This window comes from Chiloscyllium plagiosum, unplaced genomic scaffold, assembly GCF_037043375.1.
Source record: "Chiloscyllium plagiosum isolate Xiang-an unplaced genomic scaffold, Cpla_swu_hap1 HiC_scaffold_8, whole genome shotgun sequence".
NCBI classification, from domain to species: Eukaryota; Metazoa; Chordata; class Chondrichthyes; order Orectolobiformes; family Hemiscylliidae; genus Chiloscyllium; species Chiloscyllium plagiosum.
Genome location: NW_028270146.1, coordinates 10,076,375 through 10,097,795, shown reverse-complemented (window position 1 = coordinate 10,097,795; position 21,421 = coordinate 10,076,375). Strand labels below are relative to the sequence as shown.

At 55.9% G+C, this 21,421-nt stretch overlaps 1 pseudogene; it reads right to left on the bottom strand.

Annotated features, from left to right (window-relative positions):
• The window catches only part of LOC148149339 (uncharacterized), a 93,213-nt pseudogene that overhangs the window by 47,993 nt on the left and 23,799 nt on the right, over positions 1–21,421 (bottom strand).

Genomic DNA, 21,421 nt, shown 5'->3' with positions numbered 1-21,421 from the left:
TACTGAGGGAACACTGCACTGATGGAGGGACAGTACTGAGGGAGCACTGCACTGATGGAGGGTCAGTACTGAGGGAGCACTGCACTGATGGAGGGATAGTACTGAGGGAGCACTGCACTAATGGGAGGACCATACTGAGGGAGCACCGTACTGTTGGAGGGAGAGTACTGAGGGATCACTGCACTAATGGAAGGACAGTACTGAGGCAGCTCTGCACTGATGGAGGGACAGCACTGTGGGAGCACTGCACTGAAAGAGGGACAGTACTGAGGGAGCTCTGCACTAATGGAGGGAGAGAACTGAGGCAGCTCTGCACTGATGGAGGGACAGTACTGAGGGAGCACTGCACTGATGGAGCGACAGTACTGAAGGAGCACTGCACTGATGGAGGGACAGTGCTGGGGGAGCTCTGCACTGATGGAGGGATAGTACTGATGGAGCACTACACTGATGGCGGGATAGTACTGAGGGAGCACTGGACTGATGGTGGGACAGTACTGAGGGAGGTCTGCACTGATGGAGGGACAGTACTGAGGGAGGTCTGCACTGATGGAGGGGCAGTACTGATGGAGCACTGCACTGATGGAGGGACAGTACTGATGGAGAACTGCACTGATGGAGGGACAGTACTGAGGGTGCTCTGCACTGATCGAGGGACAGTACTGAGGGAGCTCTGCACTGATAAAGGGACAGTACTGTGGGAGCACTGCACTGATGGAGGTACAGTACTGAGGGAGCACTGCACTGATGGAGGGACAGTACTGAGGGAGATCTGCACTGATGGAGGGGCAGTACTGATGGAGCACACACTGATGGAGGGACAGTACTGATGGAGAACTGCACTGATCGAGGGACAGTACTGAGGGATCTCTGCACTGATAAAGGGACAGTACTGTGGGTGCACTGCACTGATGGAGGGACAGTACTGAGGGAGCACTGCACTGATGGAGGGTCAGTACTGAGGGAGGTCTGCACTGATGGAGGGACAGTACTGAGGGTGCTCTGCACTGATGGAGGGATAGTACTGAGGGAGCACTGCACTGATGGAGGGACAGACCTGAGGGAGAACTGCACTGATGGAGGGACAGAACTGACGGTGCTCTACACTAATGGAGGGAGAGAACTGACGCAGCTCTGCACTGATGGAGGGAGAGTACTGAGGGAGGTCTGCACTGATGGAGGGACAGTACTGAGGGAGCACTGCACTGATGGAGGGACAGTATTGAGGGAGCCTTGCACTAATGGAGAGACAGTACTGAGGGAGCACTGCACTCATGGAGGGACAGTACTGAGGGATGACTGCACTGATGGAGGGACAGTACTGAGGGAGCACTGCACTGATGGAGGGACAGTACTGAGGGAGCACTGCACTGATGGAGGGACAGTACTGAGGGAGCACTGCACTGATGGAGGGATTGTACTGAGGGAGCACCGCACTGATGGAGGGACAGAACTGAGGGAGCTCTGCACTGATGGAGGGACAGTACTGAGGGAGTACCGCACTGATGGAGGGACAGTACTGAGGGAGCACTGCACTGATGGAGGGACAGTATTGAGGGAGCATTGCACTGATGGAGGGACAGTACTGAGGGAGCACTGCACTGATGGAGGGTCAGTACTGAGGGAGGTCTGCACTGATGGAGGGACAGTACTGAGGGAGTACCGCACTGATGGAGGGACAATACTGAGGGAGCACTGCACTGATGGAGGGACAGTATTGAGGGAGCATTGCACTGATGGAGGGACAGTACTGAGGGAGCACTGCACTGATGGAGGGACAGAAATGAGGGAGCTCTGCACTGATGGAGGGACAGTACTGAGGGAGTACCGCACTGATGGAGGGACAGTACTGAGGGAGCACTGCACTGATGGAGGGACAGTATTGAGGGAGCATTGCACTGATGCAGGGACAGTATTAAGGGAGCACTGCACTGATCGAGGGACAGTACTGAGGGAGCTCTGCACTGATCGAGGGACAGTACTGAGGGAGCACTGCACTGATGGAGGGACAGTACTGAGGGAGCAGTGCACTGATGGAGGGACAGTACTGAGGGAGCTCTGCACAGATGGAGGGACAGCACTGAGGGAGCACTGCATTGTTCGAGGGACATGACTGAGGGAGCTCTGCACTGATGGAGGGACAGTACTGAGGGATCACTGCACTAATAGAAGGACAATACTGAGGGAGCGCCGTACTGTTGGAGGGACAGTACGAAGGGGGTTTTGCACTGATGGAGGGACAGTACTGAGGGAGCATTGCTCTAATGGAAGGACAGTACTGAGCGAGCTGTGCAATGATGGAGGGACAGTACTGAGGGAGCACTGCACTGATGGAGGGACAGCACTCAGGGAGCTCTGCACTGATGGAGGGACAGTACTGAGGGAGCTCTGCACTGATGGAGGGACAGTACTGAGTGAGCACTGCACTAATGGAAGGGCAGTGCTGAGGGAGCGCCACACTGATAGAGGGACAGTACTGAAGGTGCACTGCACTACTGGAAGGGCAGTACTGAGGGAGCTCTGCACTGATGGAGGGACAGCACTGAGGGAGCTCAGCACTGATGGAGGGATAGCACTGATGGAGCACTGCACTGATGGAGGGACAGTGCTGAGGGAGCTCAGCACTGATGGAGGGATAGTACTGAGGGAACTCTGCACTGATCGAGGGACAGTACTGAGGGAGCACTGCACTCATGGAGGGACAGTACTGAGGAATCACTGCACTGATTGAAAGACAGTACTGAGGGAGCACTGCACTGATGGAGGGACAGTACTGAGGGAGCTCTGCACTGATGGAGGGACAGTACTGAGGGAGCACTGCACTGATAGAGGGACAGTACTGAGGCAGCTCTGCACTCATGGAGGGACAGTATTGAGGGAGCACTGCACTGATGGAGGGACAGTACTGAGGGAACACTGCACTGATGGAGGGACGGTACTGAGGGAGCACTGCACTGATGGAGGGTCAGTACTGAGGGAGCACTGCACTGATGGAGGGATAGTACTGAGGGAGTACTGCACTAATGGGAGGACCATACTGAGGGAGCACCGTACTGTTGGAGGGAGAGTACTGAGGGATCACTGCACTAATGGAAGGACAGTACTGAGGCAGCTCTGCACTGATGGAGGGACAGCACTGTGGGAGCACTGCACTGAAAGAGGGACAGTACTGAGGGAGCTCTGCACTAATGGAGGGAGAGAACTGAGGCAGCTCTGCACTGATGGAGGGACAGTACTGAGGGAGCACTGCACTGATGGAGGGACAGTACTGAGGGAGCACTGCACTGATGGAGGGACAGTATTGAGGGAGCATTGCACTGATGGAGGGACAGTACTGAGGGAGCACTGCACTGATGGAGGGTCAGTACTGAGGGAGGTCTGCACTGATGGAGGGACAGTACTGAGGGAGTACCGCACTGATGGAGGGACAGTACTGAGGGAGCACTGCACTGATGGAGGGACAGTATTGAGGGAGCATTGCACTGATGGAGGGACAGTACTGAGGGAGCACTGCACTGATGGAGGGACAGAAATGAGGGAGCTCTGCACTGATGGAGGGACAGTACTGAGGGAGTACCGCACTGATGGAGGGACAGTACTGAGGGAGCACTGCACTGATGGAGGGACAGTATTGAGGGAGCATTGCACTGATGCAGGGACAGTATTAAGGGAGCACTGCACTGATCGAGGGACAGTACTGAGGGAGCTCTGCACTGATCGAGGGACAGTACTGAGGGAGCACTGCACTGATGGAGGGACAGTACTGAGGGAGCAGTGCACTGATGGAGGGACAGTACTGAGGGAGCTCTGCACAGATGGAGGGACAGCACTGAGGGAGCACTGCATTGTTCGAGGGACATGACTGAGGGAGCTCTGCACTGATGGAGGGACAGTACTGAGGGATCACTGCACTAATAGAAGGACAATACTGAGGGAGCGCCGTACTGTTGGAGGGACAGTACGAAGGGGGTTTTGCACTGATGGAGGGACAGTACTGAGGGAGCATTGCTCTAATGGAAGGACAGTACTGAGCGAGCTGTGCAATGATGGAGGGACAGTACTGAGGGAGCACTGCACTGATGGAGGGACAGCACTCAGGGAGCTCTGCACTGATGGAGGGACAGTACTGAGGGAGCTCTGCACTGATGGAGGGACAGTACTGAGTGAGCACTGCACTAATGGAAGGGCAGTGCTGAGGGAGCGCCACACTGATAGAGGGACAGTACTGAAGGTGCACTGCACTACTGGAAGGGCAGTACTGAGGGAGCTCTGCACTGATGGAGGGACAGCACTGAGGGAGCTCAGCACTGATGGAGGGATAGCACTGATGGAGCACTGCACTGATGGAGGGACAGTGCTGAGGGAGCTCAGCACTGATGGAGGGATAGTACTGAGGGAACTCTGCACTGATCGAGGGACAGTACTGAGGGAGCACTGCACTCATGGAGGGACAGTACTGAGGAATCACTGCACTGATTGAAAGACAGTACTGAGGGAGCACTGCACTGATGGAGGGACAGTACTGAGGGAGCTCTGCACTGATGGAGGGACAGTACTGAGGGAGCACTGCACTGATAGAGGGACAGTACTGAGGCAGCTCTGCACTCATGGAGGGACAGTATTGAGGGAGCACTGCACTGATGGAGGGACAGTACTGAGGGAACACTGCACTGATGGAGGGACAGTACTGAGGGAGCACTGCACTGATGGAGGGTCAGTACTGAGGGAGCACTGCACTGATGGAGGGATAGTACTGAGGGAGTACTGCACTAATGGGAGGACCATACTGAGGGAGCACCGTACTGTTGGAGGGAGAGTACTGAGGGATCACTGCACAAATGGAAGGACAGTACTGAGGCAGCTCTGCACTGATGGAGGGACAGCACTGTGGGAGCACTGCACTGAAAGAGGGACAGTACTGAGGGAGCTCTGCACTAATGGAGGGAGAGAACTGAGGCAGCTCTGCACTGATGGAGGGACAGTACTGAGGGAGCACTGCACTGATGGAGGGACAGTACTGAGGGAGAACTGCACTGATGGAGGGACAGGACTGAGGGTGCTCTGCACTGATGGAGGGATAGTACTGAAGGAGCACTGCACTGATGGAGGGACAGTGCTGGGGGAGCTCTGCACTGATGGAGGGATAGTACTGATGGAGCACTACACTGATGGCGGGATAGTACTGAGGGAGCACTGGACTGATGGTGGGACAGTACTGAGGGAGGTCTGCACTGATGGAGGGACAGTACTGAGGGAGGTCTGCACTGATGGAGGGGCAGTACTGATGGAGCACTGCACTGATGGAGGGACAGTACTGATGGAGAACTGCACTGATGGAGGGACAGTACTGAGGGTGCTCTGCACTGATCGAGGGACAGTACTGAGGGAGCTCTGCACTGATAAAGGGACAGTACTGTGGGAGCACTGCACTGATGGAGGTACAGTACTGAGGGAGCACTGCACTGATGGAGGGACAGTACTGAGGGAGATCTGCACTGATGGAGGGGCAGTACTGATGGAGCACACACTGATGGAGGGACAGTACTGATGGAGAACTGCACTGATCGAGGGACAGTACTGAGTAATCTCTGCACTGATAAAGGGACAGTACTGTGGGTGCACTGCACTGATGGAGGGACAGTACTGAGGGAGCACTGCACTGATGGAGGGACAGTACTGAGGGAGATCTGCACTGATGGAGGGACAGTACTGAGGGAGCACTGCACTGATGGAGGGTCAGTACTGAGGGAGGTCTGCACTGATGGAGGGACAGTACTGAGGGTGCTCTGCACTGATGGAGGGATAGTACTGAGGGAGCACTGCACTGATGGAGGGACAGTACTGAGGGAGAACTGCACTGATGGAGGGACAGAACTGACGGTGCTCTACACTAATGGAGGGAGAGAACTGACGCAGCTCTGCACTGATGGAGGGAGAGTACTGAGGGAGGTCTGCACTGATGGAGGGACAGTACTGAGGGAGCACTGCACTGATGGAGGGACAGTATTGAGGGAGCCTTGCACTAATGGAGAGACAGTACTGAGGGAGCACTGCACTCATGGAGGGACAGTACTGAGGGAGCATTGCCCTGATGGAGGGACAGTACTGAGGTTGCACTGCACTGATGAAGGGACAGTACTGAGGGATGACTGCACTGATGGAGGGACAGTACTGAGGGAGGTCTGCACTGATGGAGGGACAGTACTGAGGGAGCACTGCACTGATGGAGGGACAGTACTGAGGGAGCACTGCACTGATGGAGGGACAGTACTGAGGGAGCACTGCACTGATGGAGGGATTGTACTGAGGGAGCACCGCACTGATGGAGGGACAGAACTGAGGGAGCTCTGCACTGATGGAGGGACAGTACTGAGGGAGTACCGCACTGATGGAGGGACAGTACTGAGGGAGCACTGCACTGATGGAGGGACAGTATTGAGGGAGCACTGCACTGATGGAGGGACAGTACTGAGGGAGCACTGCACTGATGGAGGGTCAGTACTGAGAGAGGTCTGCACTGATGGAGGGACAGTACTGAGGGAGTACCGCACTGATGGAGGGACAGTACTGAGGGAGCACTGCACTGATGGAGGGACAGTATTGAGGGAGCATTGCACTGATGGAGGGACAGTACTGAGGGAGCACTGCACTGATGGAGGGACAGAAATGAGGGAGCTCTGCACTGATGGAGGGACAGTACTGAGGGAGTACCGCACTGATGGAGGGACAGTACTGAGGGAGCACTGCACTGATGGAGGGACAGTATTGAGGGAGCATTGCACTGATGCAGGGACAGTATTAAGGGAGCACTGCACTGATCGAGGGACAGTACTGAGGGAGCTCTGCACTGATCGAGGGACAGTACTGAGGGAGCACTGCACTGATGGAGGGACAGTACTGAGGGAGCAGTGCACTGATGGAGGGACAGTACTGAGGGAGCTCTGCACAGATGGAGGGACAGCACTGAGGGAGCACTGCATTGTTCGAGGGACATGACTGAGGGAGCTCTGCACTGATGGAGGGACAGTACTGAGGGATCACTGCACTAATAGAAGGACAATACTGAGGGAGCGCCGTACTGTTGGAGGGACAGTACGAAGGGGGTTTTGCACTGATGGAGGGACAGTACTGAGGGAGCATTGCTCTAATGGGAGGACAGTACTGAGCGAGCTGTGCAATGATGGAGGGACAGTACTGAGGGAGCACTGCACTGATGGAGGGACAGCACTCAGGGAGCTCTGCACTGATGGAGGGACAGTACTGAGGGAGCTCTGCACTGATGGAGGGACAGTACTGAGTGAGCACTGCACTAATGGAAGGGCAGTGCTGAGGGAGCGCCACACTGATAGAGGGACAGTACTGAAGGTGCACTGCACTACTGGAAGGGCAGTACTGAGGGAGCTCTGCACTGATGGAGGGACAGCACTGAGGGAGCTCAGCACTGATGGAGGGATAGCACTGAGGGAGCACTGCACTGATGGAGGGACAGTGCTGAGGGAGCTCAGCACTGATGGAGGGATAGTACTGAGGGAACTCTGCACTGATCGAGGGACAGTACTGAGGGAGCTCTGCACTGATGGAGGGACAGCACTGAGGGAGCACTGCACTGATGGAGGGACAGTGCTGAGGGAGCTCTGCACTGATGGAGGGATAGTACTGAGGGAGCTCTGCACTAATGGAGGGAGAGAACAGAGGGAGAAGTGCACTAATAGAAGGGCAATACTGAGGGAGCTCTGCACTGATGGAAGGACAGTACTGTGGGAGCACTGCACTGATTGAGGGACAGTACTGAGGGAGCTCTGCACTGATGGAGGGACAGTACTGAGGGAGCACTGCACTAATGGAAGGGCAGTACTGAGGGAGCTCTGCACTGATGGAGGGACAGTACTGTGGGAGCTCTGCACTGATGGAGGGACAGTACTGAGGGACCACAGCACTGATGGAGGGACAGTACTGAGGGAGCTCTGCACTAATGGAGGGAGAGAGCTGATGGAGCACCGCACTGATGGAGGGACAGTACTGAGGGAGCACTGCACTGATGGTGGGACAGTACTGAGGGAGGTCTGCACTGATGGAGGGACAGTACAGATGGAGCACTGACACATATGGAGGGACAGTACTGAGGGAGGTCTGCACTGATGGAGGGGCAGTACTGATGGAGCACCGCACTGATGGTGGGACAGTACTGAGGGAGAACTGCACTGATGGAGGGATAGTACTGAGGGTGCACTGCACTGATCGAGGGACAGTACTGAGGGAGTACTGCACTGATGGAGGGACAGTACTGAGGGAGCACCGCACTGATGGAGGGACAGTACTGAGGGAGCACCGCACTGATCGAGGGACAGTACTGAGGGAGCACTGCACTGATTGAGGGACAGTACTGAGGGAGCACCGCTCTGATGGAGGGACAGTACTGATGGAGCACTGCACTGATGGAGGGTCAGTACTGAGGGAGCTCCGCACTGATGGAGGGACAGTACTGATGGAGCTCTGCACTGATGGAGGGACAGTACTGATGGAGCACTGCACTCATGGAGGGACAGTACTGAGGGAGGTCTGCACTGATGGAGGGACAGTACTGAGGGTGCTCTGCACTGATGGAGGGATAGTACTGAGGGAGCACTGCACTGAGGGAGGGACAGTACTGAGGGAGAACTGCACTGATGAAGGGACAGGACTGAGGGTGCTCTACACTAATGGAGGGACAGTACTGAGGGAGCTGTGCACTGATGGAGAGACAGTACTGGGGGAGGTCTGCACTGATGGAGGGACAGTGCTGAGGGGGCTCTGCACTGATGGAGGGACAGTACTGAGTGAGCACTGCACTGATGGAGGGACAGTACTGAGGGAGCACTGCACTGATGGTGGGACAGTACTGAGGGAGGTCTACACTAATGGAGAGACAGTACTGAGGGAGCACTGCACTGATGGAGGGACAGTATTGAGGGAGCCCTGCACTGATGGAGGGACAGTACTGAGGGAGCACTGCACTCATGGAGGGACAGTACTGAGGAATCACTGCACTGATTGAGGGACAGTACTGAGGGAGCACTGCACTGATGGAGGGACAGTACTGAGGGAGCTCTGCACTGATGGAGGGACAGTATTGAGGGAGCACTGCACTGATAGAGGGACAGTACTGAGGCAGCTCTGCACTCATGGAGGGACAGTATTGAGGGAGCACTGCACTGATGGAGGGACAGTACTGAGGGAACACTGCACTGATCGAGGGACAGTACTGAGGGAGCACTGCACTGATCGAGGGACAGTACTGAGGGAGCTCTGCACTGATGGAGGGACAGTACTGAGGGAGCACTGCACTGATAGAGGGACAGTACTGAGGCAGCTCTGCACTCATGGAGGGACAGTACAGAGGGAGCACTGCACTGATGGAGGGACAGTACTGAGGGAGCACTGCACTGAATGAGGGATAGTACTGAGTGAGCACTGCACTAATGGAAGGGCTGTGCTGAGGGAGCGCCACACTGATAGAGGGACAGTACTGAAGGAGCACTGCACTAATGGAAGGGCAGTACTGAGGGAGCTCTGCACTGATGGAGGGACAGCACTGAGGGAGCGCTGCACTGATGGAGGGACAGTGCTGAGGGAGCTCTGCACTGATGGAGGGATCGTACTGAGGGAACTCTGCACTGATCGAGGGACAGTACTGAGGGAGCTCTGCACTGATGGAGGGACAGCACTGAGGGAGCACTGCACTGATGGAGGGACAGTACTGAGGGAGCTCTGCACTGATGGAGGGATAGTATTGAGGGTGGTCTGCACTGATGGAGGGACAGTACTGTGGGAGCTCTGCACTGATGGAGGGACAGCACTGTGGGAGCACTGCACTGATTGAGGGACAGTACTGAGGGAGCTCTGCACTAACGGAGGGAGAGAGCTGATGGAGCACCGGTCTGATGGAGGGACAGTACTGAGGAAGCACTACACTGATGGTGGGACAGTACTGAGGGAGGTCTGCACTGATGGAGGGACAGTACTGATGGAGCACTGCACTGATGGAGGGACAGTACTGAGGGAGGTCTGCACTGATGGAGGGACAGTACTGAGGGAGCTCTGCACTGATGGAGGGGCAGTACTGATGGAGCACCGCACTGATGGTGGGACAGTACTGAGGGAGAACTGCACTGATGCAGGGACAGTACTGAGGGTGCACTGCACTGATCGAGGGACAGTACTGAGGGAACACTGCACTGATGGAGGGACAGTACTGAGGGAGCACCGCACTGATGGATGGACAGTCCTGAGTGAGCACTGCACTGATGGAGGGACAGTACTGATGGAGCTCTGCACTGATGGAGGGACAGTACTGAGGGAGCACTGCACTGATGGAGGGTCAGTACTGATGGAGGTCTGCACTGATGGAGGGACAGTACTGAGTGTGCTCTGCACTGATGGAGGGATAGTACTGAGGGAGCACTGCACTGATGGAGGGACAGACCTGAGGGAGAACTGCACTGATGGAGGGACAGTACTGAGGGTGCTCTACACTAATGGAGGGACAGTACTGAGGGAGGTCTGCACTGATGGAGGGACAGTACTGGGGGAGGTCTGCACTGATGGAGGTACAGTACTGAGGGAGCTCTGCACTGATGAACTGACAGTACTGAGGGAGCACTGCACTGATGGAGGGACAGTACTGAGTGAGCACTGCACTGATGGAGGGACAGTACTGAGGGAGCACTGCACTGATGGAGGGACAGTACTGAGGGAGGTCTGCACTGATGGAGGGACAGTACTGAGGGAGCATTGCACTGATGGAGGGACAGTATTGAGGGAGCATTGCACTGATGGAGGGACAGTACTGAGGGAGCACTGCACTGATGGAGGGTCAGTACTGAGGGAGGTCTGCACTGATGGAGGGACAGTACTGAGGGAGTACCGCACTGATGGAGGGACAGTACTGAGGGAGCACTGCACTGATGGAGGGACAGTATTGAGGGAGCATTGCACTGATGCAGGGACAGTATTAAGGGAGCACTGCACTGATCGAGGGACAGTACTGAGGGAGCTCTGCACTGATCGAGGGACAGTACTGAGGGAGCACTGCACTGATGGAGGGACAGTACTGAGGGAGCAGTGCACTGATGGAGGGACAGTACTGAGGGAGCTCTGCACAGATGGAGGGACAGCACTGAGGGAGCACTGCATTGTTCGAGGGACATGACTGAGGGAGCTCTGCACTGATGGAGGGACAGTACTGAGGGATCACTGCACTAATAGAAGGACAATACTGAGGGAGCGCCGTACTGTTGGAGGGACAGTACGAAGGGGGTTTTGCACTGATGGAGGGACAGTACTGAGGGAGCATTGCTCTAATGGAAGGACAGTACTGAGCGAGCTGTGCAATGATGGAGGGACAGTACTGAGGGAGCACTGCACTGATGGAGGGACAGCACTCAGGGAGCTCTGCACTGATGGAGGGACAGTACTGAGGGAGCTCTGCACTGATGGAGGGACAGTACTGAGTGAGCACTGCACTAATGGAAGGGCAGTGCTGAGGGAGCGCCACACTGATAGAGGGACAGTACTGAAGGTGCACTGCACTACTGGAAGGGCAGTACTGAGGGAGCTCTGCACTGATGGAGGGACAGCACTGAGGGAGCTCAGCACTGATGGAGGGATAGCACTGAGGGAGCACTGCACTGATGGAGGGACAGTGCTGAGGGAGCTCAGCACTGATGGAGGGATAGTACTGAGGGAACTCTGCACTGATCGAGGGACAGTACTGAGGGAGCTCTGCACTGATGGAGGGACAGCACTGAGGGAGCACTGCACTGATGGAGGGACAGTGCTGAGGGAGCTCTGCACTGATGGAGGGATAGTACTGAGGGAGCTCTGCACTAATGGAGGGAGAGAACAGAGGGAGAAGTGCACTAATAGAAGGGCAATACTGAGGGAGCTCTGCACTGATGGATGGACAGTACTGTGGGAGCACTGCACTGATTGAGGGACAGTACTGAGGGAGCTCTGCACTGATGGAGGGACAGTACTGAGGGAGCACTGCACTAATGGAAGGGCAGTACTGAGGGAGCTCTGCACTGATGGAGGGACAGTACTGTGGGAGCTCTGCACTGATGGAGGGACAGTACTGAGGGACCACAGAACTGATGGAGGGACAGTACTGAGGGAGCTCTGCACTAATGGAGGGAGAGAGCTGATGGAGCACCGCACTGATGGAGGGACAGTACTGAGGGAGCACTGCACTGATGGTGGGACAGTACTGAGGGAGGTCTGCACTGATGGAGGGACAGTACAGATGGAGCACTGACACATATGGAGGGACAGTACTGAGGGAGGTCTGCACTGATGGAGGGGCAGTACTGATGGAGCACCGCACTGATGGTGGGACAGTACTGAGGGAGAACTGCACTGATGGAGGGATAGTACTGAGGGTGCACTGCACTGATCGAGGGACAGTACTGAGGGAGTACTGCACTGATGGAGGGACAGTACTGAGGGAGCACCGCACTGATGGAGGGACAGTACTGAGGGAGCACCGCACTGATCGAGGGACAGTACTGAGGGAGCACTGCACTGATTGAGGGACAGTACTGAGGGAGCACCGCTCTGATGGAGGGACAGTACTGATGGAGCACTGCACTGATGGAGGGTCAGTACTGAGGGAGCTCCGCACTGATGGAGGGACAGTACTGATGGAGCTCTGCACTGATGGAGGGACAGTACTGATGGAGCACTGCACTCATGGAGGGATAGTACTGAGGGAGGTCTGCACTGATGGAGGGACAGTACTGAGGGTGCTCTGCACTGATGGAGGGATAGTACTGAGGGAGCACTGCACTGAGGGAGGGACAGTACTGAGGGAGAACTGCACTGATGAAGGGACAGGACTGAGGGTGCTCTACACTAATGGAGGGACAGTACTGAGGGAGCTGTGCACTGATGGAGAGACAGTACTGGGGGAGGTCTGCACTGATGGAGGGACAGTGCTGAGGGGGCTCTGCACTGATGGAGGGACAGTACTGAGTGAGCACTGCACTGATGGAGGGACAGTACTGAGGGAGCACTGCACTGATGGTGGGACAGTACTGAGGGAGGTCTACACTGATGGAGGGACAGTACTGAGGGAGCACTGCACTGATGGAGGGACAGTATTGAGGGAGCCCTGCACTGATGGAGGGACAGTACTGAGGGAGCACTGCACTCATGGAGGGACAGTACTGAGGAATCACTGCACTGATTGAGGGACAGTACTGAGGGAGCACTGCACTGATGGAGGGACAGTACTGAGGGAGCTCTGCACTGATGGAGGGACAGTATTGAGGGAGCACTGCACTGATAGAGGGACAGTACTGAGGCAGCTCTGCACTCATGGAGGGACAGTATTGAGGGAGCACTGCACTGATGGAGGGACAGTACTGAGGGAACACTGCACTGATCGAGGGACAGTACTGAGGGAGCACTGCACTGATCGAGGGACAGTACTGAGGGAGCTCTGCACTGATGGAGGGACAGTACTGAGGGTGCACTGCACTGATAGAGGGACAGTACTGAGGCAGCTCCGCATTCATGGAGGGACAGTACAGAGGGAGCACTGCACTGATGGAGGGACAGTACTGAGGGAGCACTGCACTGAATGAGGGATAGTACTGAGTGAGCACTGCACTAATGGAAGGGCTGTGCTGAGGGAGCGCCACACTGATAGAGGGACAGTACTGAAGGAGCACTGCACTAATGGAAGGGCAGTACTGAGTGAGCTCTGCACTGATGGAGGGACAGCACTGAGGGAGCACTGCACTGATGGAGGGACAGTGCTGAGGGAGCTCTGCACTGATGGAGGGATCGTACTGAGGGAACTCTGCACTGATCGAGGGACAGTACTGAGGGAGCTCTGCACTGATGGAGGGACAGCACTGAGGGAGCACTGCACTGATGGAGGGACAGTACTGAGGGAGCTCTGCACTGATGGAGGGATAGTATTGAGGGTGGTCTGCACTGATGGAGGGACAGTACTGTGGGAGCTCTGCACTGATGGAGGGACAGCACTGTGGGAGCACTGCACTGATTGAGGGACAGTACTGAGGGAGCTCTGCACTAATGGAGGGAGAGAGCTGATGGAGCACCGCTCTGATGGAGGGACAGTACTGAGGAAGCACTACACTGATGGTGGGACAGTACTGAGGGAGGTCTGCACTGATGGAGGGACAGTACTGATGGAGCACTGCACTGATGGAGGGACAGTACTGAGGGAGGTCTGCACTGATGGAGGGACAGTACTGAGGGAGCTCTGCACTGATGGAGGGGCAGTACTGATGGAGCACCGCACTGATGGTGGGACAGTACTGAGGGAGAACTGCACTGATGCAGGGACAGTACTGAGGGTGCACTGCACTGATCGAGGGACAGTACTGCGGGAACACTGCACTGATGGAGGGACAGTACTGAGGGAGCACCGCACTGATGGATGGACAGTCCTGAGTGAGCACTGCACTGATGGAGGGACAGTACTGATGGAGCTCTGCACTGATGGAGGGACAGTACTGAGGGAGCACTGCACTGATGGAGGGTCAGTACTGATGGAGGTCTGCACTGATGGAGGGACAGTACTGAGTGTGCTCTGCACTGATGGAGGGATAGTACTGAGGGAGCACTGCACTGATGGAGGGACAGACCTGAGGGAGAACTGCACTGATGGAGGGACAGTACTGAGGGTGCTCTACACTAATGGAGGGACAGTACTGAGGGAGGTCTGCACTGATGGAGGGACAGTACTGGGGGAGGTCTGCACTGATGGAGGTACAGTACTGAGGGAGCTCTGCACTGATGAACTGACAGTACTGAGGGAGCACTGCACTGATGGAGGGACAGTACTGAGTGAGCACTGCACTGATGGAGGGACAGTACTGAGGGAGCACTGCACTGATGGAGGGACAGTACTGAGGGAGGTCTGCACTGATGGAGGGACAGTACTGAGGGAGCATTGCACTGATGGAGGGACAGTATTGAGGGAGCCTTGCACTGATGGAGGGACAGTACTGAGGGAGCACTGCACTGATGGAGGGACAGTACTGAGGGAGCACTGCACTGATGGAGGGACAGTATTGAGGGAGCACTGCATTGATCAAGGGACAGTACTGAGGGAGCACTGCACTGACAGAGGGACAGTACTGAGGGAGCACTGCACTGATGGACGGACAGTACTGAGGGAGCACTGCACTGATAGAGGGACAGTACTGAGGGAGCACTGCACTGATGGAGGGACAGTACTGAGGCAGCTCTGCACTCATGGAGGGACAGTATTGAGCGAGCACTGCACTGATGGAGGGACAGTACTGAGGGAGCACTGCACTGATGGAGGGACAGTATTGAGGGAGCACTGCACTGATGGAGGGACAGTACTGAGGGAGCACTGCACTGATAGAGGGACAGCACTGAGGCAGCTCTGCACTGATGGACGGACAGTACTGAGGGAGCACTGCACTAATGGAGGGACAGTACTGAGGCAGCTCTGCACTCATGGAGGGACAGTATTGAGGGAGCACTGCACTGATTGAGGGACATTACTGAGGGAGCACTACACTGATTGAGGGACAGTACTGAGGGAGCTCTGCACTGATGGAGGGACAGTACTGAGGCAGCTCTGCACTGATGGAGGGACAGTACTGAGGGAGCACTGCACTGATGGAGGAACAGTGCTGAGGGAGCACTGCACTGATGGAGGGACAGTACTGAGGCAGCTCTGCACTGATGGAGGGACAGTACTGAGGGAGCACTGCACTGATGGAGGGACAGTACTGAGGGAGCACTGCACTGATGGAGGGACAGTGCTGAGGGAGCACTGCACTGATGGAGGGACAGTACTGAGGCAGCTCTGCACTGATGGAGGGACAGTCCTGAGGCAGCTCTGCACTGATGGAGGGACAGTACTGAGGGAGCACTGCACTGATGGAGGGACAGTGCTGAGGGAGCACTGCACTCATGGAGGGACATTACTGAGGGAGCACTACACTGATTGAGGGACAGTACTGAGGGAGCTCTGCACTGATGGAGGGACAGTACTGAGGGAGCACTGCACTGATGGAGGGTCAGTACTGATGGAGGTCTGCACTGATGGAGGGACAGTACTGAGTGTGCTCTGCACTGATGGAGGGATAGTACTGAGGGAGCACTGCACTGATGGAGGGACAGACCTGAGGGAGAACTGCACTGATGGAGGGACAGTACTGAGGGTGCTCTACACTAATGGAGGGACAGTACTGAGGGAGGTCTGCACTGATGGAGGGACAGTACTGGGGGAGGTCTGCACTGATGGAGGTACAGTACTGAGGGAGCTCTGCACTGATGAACTGACAGTACTGAGGGAGCACTGCACTGATGGAGGGACAGTACTGAGTGAGCACTGCACTGATGGAGGGACAGTACTGAGGGAGCACTGCACTGATGGAGGGACAGTACTGAGGGAGGTCTGCACTGATGGAGGGACAGTACTGAGGGAGCATTGCACTGATGGAGGGACAGTATTGAGGGAGCCTTGCACTGATGGAGGGACAGTACTGAGGGAGCACTGCACTGATGGAGGGACAGTACTGAGGGAGCACTGCACTGATGGAGGGACAGTATTGAGGGAGCACTGCATTGATCAAGGGACAGTACTGAGGGAGCACTGCACTGACAGAGGGACAGTACTGAGGGAGCACTGCACTGATGGACGGACAGTACTGAGGGAGCACTGCACTGATAGAGGGACAGTACTGAGGGAGCACTGCACTGATGGAGGGACAGTACTGAGGCAGCTCTGCACTCATGGAGGGACAGTATTGAGCGAGCACTGCACTGATGGAGGGACAGTACTGAGGGAGCACTGCACTGATGGAGGGACAGTATTGAGGGAGCACTGCACTGATGGAGGGACAGTACTGAGGGAGCACTGCACTGATAGAGGGACAGCACTGAGGCAGCTCTGCACTGATGGACGGACAGTACTGAGGGAGCACTGCACTAATGGAGGGACAGTACTGAGGCAGCTCTGCACTCATGGAGGGACAGTATTGAGGGAGCACTGCACTGATTGAGGGACATTACTGAGGGAGCACTACACTGATTGAGGGACAGTACTGAGGGAGCTCTGCACTGATGGAGGGACAGTACTGAGGCAGCTCTGCACTGATGGAGGGACAGTACTGAGGGAGCACTGCACTGATGGAGGAACAGTGCTGAGGGAGCACTGCACTGATGGAGGGACAGTACTGAGGCAGCTCTGCACTGATGGAGGGACAGTACTGAGGGAGCACTGCACTGATGGAGGGACAGTACTGAGGGAGCACTGCACTGATGGAGGGACAGTGCTGAGGGAGCACTGCACTGATGGAGGGACAGTACTGAGGCAGCTCTGCACTGATGGAGGGACAGTCCTGAGGCAGCTCTGCACTGATGGAGGGACAGTACTGAGGGAGCACTGCACTGATGGAGGGACAGTGCTGAGGGAGCACTGCACTCATGGAGGGACATTACTGAGGGAGCACTACACTGATTGAGGGACAGTACTGAGGGAGCTCTGCACTGATGGAGGGACAGCACTGAGGGAGCTCTGCACTGATGGAGGGACAGTACTGAGGCAGCTCTGCACTCATGGAGGGACATTACTGAGGGAGCACTGCACTGATTGAGGGACAGTACTGAGGGAGCTCTGCACTGATGGAGGGACAGCACTGAGGGAGCTCTGCACTGATGGAGGGACAGTACTGAGGGAGCACTGCACTGATCGTGGGATAGTACTGAGCGAGCACTGCACTGATGTAGGGACAGTACTGAGGGAGCTCTGAACTAACGGAGGGAGAGAACTGATGGAGAAATGAACTGATGGAGGGACAGTACTGAGGGAGCACTGCACAAATGGATGGAGAGAACTGAGGGAGCACTGCAGTGATGGAGGGACAGTACTGAGGGAGCTCTGCACTGATGGAGGGACAGTACTGAGGGAGCAATGCACTGATGGAGGGTCAGGACAGAGGGAGCACTGCACTGATGGAGGGACAGGACTGAGGCAGCACTGCACTGATGGAGGGATACTACTGAGAGAGCACTTTACAGATCGAGGGACAGTACTGAGGGAACTCTGCACTAATGGAGAGTTAGTACTAAGGGAGCTCTGCACTGATGGAGAGACAGTACTGAGGGAGCACTGCACTGATGGAGGGACAGTACTGAGGGAGCACTGCACTGATGGAGGGACAGGACTGAGGGAGCGCTGCACTGATGGAGGGTTAGTACTGAGGGAGCTCTGCACTGATGGAGGGACAGGATTGAGGCAGCACTGCACTGATGGAGGGATACTACTGAGAGAGCACTTTACAGATCGAGGGACAGAACTGAGGGAGCTCTGCACTAATGGAGGGATAGTACTAAGGGAGCTCTGCACTGATGGAGAGACAGTACTGAGGGAGCACTGCACTGATGGAGGGACAGTACTGAGGGAGCACTGCACTGATGGAGGGACAGTACTGAGGGAGCACTGCACTGATGGAGGGACAGGACTGAGGGAGCGCTGCACTGATGGAGGGTTAGTACTGAGGGAGCTCTGCACTGATGGAGGGACAGTACTGAGGGAGCACTGCATTGATGGAGGGACAGTACTGAGGGAGCTCTGCACTGCTGGAGGGTTAGTACTGAGGGAGCACCACACTGATGGAGGGATAGTACTGAGGGAGCACTGCATTGATGGAGGGACAGTACTGAGGGAGCGCTGCACTGATGGAGGGTTAGTACTGAGGGAGCACCGCACTGATGGAGGGATAGTACTGAGGGAGCACTGCATTGATGGAGGGACAGTACTGAGGGAGCACCGCACTGATGGAGGGACAGTACTGTGGGAGCTCTGCACTGCTGGAGGGACAGTACTGAGGGAGCACTGCACTGATAGAGGGACAGGACTGAGGGAGCGCTGCATTGATCGAGGGATAGTACTGAGGGAGCACTGCACTGATGGAGGGACAGTACTGAGGGAGCACTGCACTAATAGAAGGACAATACTGAGGGAGCTCCGTACTGTTGGAGGGACAGTACTAAGGGGCTTTTGCACTGATGGAGGGACAGTACTGAGGGAGCACTGCACTAATGGAAGGACAGCACTGAGGGAGCACTGCACTGATCGCGGGTCAGTACTGAGGGAGCACTGCACTAATAGAAGGACAATACTGAGGGAGCTCCGTACTGTTGGAGGGACAGTACTAAGGGGCTTTTGCACTGATGGAGGGACAGTACTGAGGGAGCTCTGCACTGATGGAGGGACAGCACTGTGGGAGCACTGCACTGATTGAGGGACAGTACTGAGGGAGCTCTGCACTAATGGAGGGAGAGAGCTGATGGAGCACCGCTCTGATGGAGGGACAGTACTGAGGAAGCACTACACTGATGGTGGGACAGTACTGAGGGAGGTCTGCACTGATGGAGGGACAGTACTGATGGAGCACTGCACTGATGGAGGGACAGTACTGAGGGAGGTCTGCACTGATGGAGGGACAGTACTGAGGGAGCTCTGCACTGATGGAGGGGCAGTACTGATGGAGCACTGCACTAATAGAAGGACAATACTGAGGGAGCTCCGTACTGTTGGAGGGACAGTACTAAGGGGCTTTTGCACTGATGGAGGGACAGTACTGAGGGAGCTCTGCACTGATGGAGGGACAGCACTGTGGGAGCACTGCACTGATTGAGGGACAGTACTGAGGGAGCTCTGCACTAATGGAGGGAGAGAGCTGATGGAGCACCGCTCTGATGGAGGGACAGTACTGAGGAAGCACTACACTGATGGTGGGACAGTACTGAGGGAGGTCTGCACTGATGGAGGGACAGTACTGAGGGAGCTCTGCACTGATGGAGGGGCAGTACTGATGGAGCACCGCACTGATGGTGGGACAGTACTGAGGGAGAACTGCACTGATGCAGGGACAGTACTGAGGGTGCACTGCACTGATCGAGGGACAGTACTGAGGGAACACTGCACTGATGGAGGGACAGTACTGAGGGAGCACCGCACTGATGGATGGACAGTCCTGAGTGAGCACTGCACTGATGGAGGGACAGTACTGATGGAGCACTGCACTGATGGAGGGACAGTACTGAGGGAGCACTGCACTGATGGAGGGTCAGTACTGATGGAGGTCTGCACTGATGGAGGGACAGTACTGAGTGTGCTCTGCACTGATGGAGGGATAGTACTGAGGGAGCACTGCACTGATGGAGGGACAGACCTGAGGGAGAACTGCACTGATGGAGGGACAGTACTGAGGGTGCTCTACACTAATGGAGGGACAGTACTGAGGGAGGTCTGCACTGATGGAGGGACAGTACTGGGGGAGGTCTGCACTGATGGAGGTACAGTACTGAGGGAGCTCTGCACTGATGAACTGACAGTACTGAGGGAGCACTGCACTGATGGAGGGACAGTACTGAGTGAGCACTGCACTGATGGAGGGACAGTACTGAGGGAGCACTGCACTGATGGAGGGACAGTACTGAGGGAGGTCTGCACTGATGGAGGGACAGTACTGAGGGAGCATTGCACTGATGGAGGGACAGTATTGAGGGAGCATTGCACTGATGGAGGGACAGTACTGAGGGAGCACTGCACTGATGGAGGGTCAGTACTGAGGGAGGTCTGCACTGATGGAGGGACAGTACTGAGGGAGTACCGCACTGATGGAGGGACAGTACTGAGGGAGCACTGCACTGATGGAGGGACAGTATTGAGGGAGCATTGCACTGATGCAGGGACAGTATTAAGGGAGCACTGCACTGATCGAGGGACAGTACTGAGGGAGCTCTGCACTGATCGAGGGACAGTACTGAGGGAGCACTGCACTGATGGAGGGACAGTACTGAGGGAGCAGTGCACTGATGGAGGGACAGTACTGAGGGAGCTCTGCACAGATGGAGGGACAGCACTGAGGGAGCACTGCATTGTTCGAGGGACATGACTGAGGGAGCTCTGCACTGATGGAGGGACAGTACTGAGGGATCACTGCACTAATAGAAGGACAATACTGAGGGAGCGCCGTACTGTTGGAGGGACAGTACGAAGGGGGTTTTGCACTGATGGAGGGACAGTACTGAGGGAGCATTGCTCTAATGGAAGGACAGTACTGAGCGAGCTGTGCAATGATGGAGGGACAGTACTGAGGGAGCACTGCACTGATGGAGGGACAGCACTCAGGGAGCTCTGCACTGATGGAGGGACAGTACTGAGGGAGCTCTGCACTGATGGAGGGACAGTACTGAGTGAGCACTGCACTAATGGAAGGGCAGTGCTGAGGGAGCGCCACACTGATAGAGGGACAGTACTGAAGGTGCACTGCACTACTGGAAGGGCAGTACTGAGGGAGCTCTGCACTGATGGAGGGACAGCACTGAGGGAGCTCAGCACTGATGGAGGGATAGCACT